The sequence below is a fragment of the Penaeus monodon genome, chromosome 33, assembly GCF_015228065.2.
Source record: "Penaeus monodon isolate SGIC_2016 chromosome 33, NSTDA_Pmon_1, whole genome shotgun sequence".
NCBI classification, from domain to species: Eukaryota; Metazoa; Arthropoda; class Malacostraca; order Decapoda; family Penaeidae; genus Penaeus; species Penaeus monodon.
The window spans coordinates 20,061,852-20,062,212 of record NC_051418.1 but is presented as its reverse complement, the minus strand read 5'-3'; the positions used below and the strand labels follow the sequence as shown (position 1 = coordinate 20,062,212).

At 32.4% G+C, this 361-nt stretch overlaps 1 protein-coding gene across 1 annotated transcript in view; it reads left to right on the top strand.

Annotated features, from left to right (window-relative positions):
* Positions 1–361, top strand: part of LOC119594125 (frizzled-5-like) — a 228,914-nt gene that overhangs the window by 225,286 nt on the left and 3,267 nt on the right. The gene's annotated exons all lie outside the window — the stretch shown is intronic.

The following is a 361-nucleotide window of genomic DNA, read 5'->3' as shown; positions in this document are numbered from 1 at the left end:
AGGATACGATGTTTATTCCCATAAGCTTCTTAACGGTGACCAGTGATAAAAAACAAGTTAAATTATGTTGATAGATATCATTAAATTTATCGTTACACGGATGTAAAAGAGTTAGATTACGTTCATAAAAGTTGGGAAAAAATAGGAAAAAATGAAAACAGTCTGTTTGATACCGGAACACTAGTTATTCATCGGGTGTGATTGTATTCAGGTATATTATTTTGATAAACTCTGAGCATTTTTAGTTGCAGCAAGGATTGCTTGTCGTTGCAGTGAAGTTTTTGTTTATTTTATCGGCGTGGAAAATCATTGATTAATAAACTAAAACTCTTTCCATCGCATAATCTGTTGTTCTAGCGCT